Raw genomic sequence first — 866 nt, 5'->3', positions numbered from 1 at the left:
ATTTTGGGTTGTAGAGATATCCCTTACAAATCAAGACTTTGTATTATTTTGAAGACACTCATCAAGACATTTGTAAATGTGCCTGATATCTTGAAAGATATAAGACACGTAATTGAGAGAACCTAAATTTTTTTTGAAGTTGGCTTTTCTAGGATACATCATCACCAAGGTTTGAGACAAAGACCATTGGATGGGTTTTAATAAGGCTCAAATAAATTTAAAATCCAAGAAAACAGATCTAAGTTTGATATTATTTGATTTTGGGTATGGACACAACTAGCTGATTTCTTTTGATTACATTGATGAATGTATGTAGATGTTTAAATTGTTGATCTTAATGGTTTTGGAAAATATCAACACATCATCAATATAAACTATCGAAATTTTTTGAAAGGATTGAAAATATCATTCACAATCTTCTGAAATTCGGATGGAGTGTTTTTTAGCCTAAATGGCATGACCTTCCTCTCATATTTTCTAAATTGGACATTAAATGCTATTTTATATTTGTGCTTTTACGAAATTAGAATTTTCCGAAATCTCAATTTCATGTCGAATTTTATAAAAACATTTGACTCTAAATTCTTTTTATCAAATTATTTTTGTTTTGGATTGGATATCTTATTTATTCTAAAACCTTATTCTAAGGTTTGTAGTTAATTACCAGTATCAGAATTTCTGGTTTCTTTTCACCATGTTGTTAACCTAAAATGTCAGACATGGCCACATGCTCTTTGAAGACCTTATCAGCTTCCTCGACAAAATATCACCTAAAATGTCACAGTATTTATTTTTTACGTAGAACAATACTTGAAGGTTACTGGAACTTGCTCATAAGACCTAAGAGTTACGTTGGTCGCAATGCA

This window comes from Cucurbita moschata, unplaced genomic scaffold (genome assembly GCF_002738365.1).
Source record: "Cucurbita moschata cultivar Rifu unplaced genomic scaffold, Cmos_1.0 Cmo_Scf00109, whole genome shotgun sequence".
Lineage (NCBI taxonomy): Eukaryota > Viridiplantae > Streptophyta > Magnoliopsida > Cucurbitales > Cucurbitaceae > Cucurbita > Cucurbita moschata.
The sequence above is the reverse complement of the archived record's forward strand: the minus strand, read 5'-3'. Positions refer to the sequence as shown.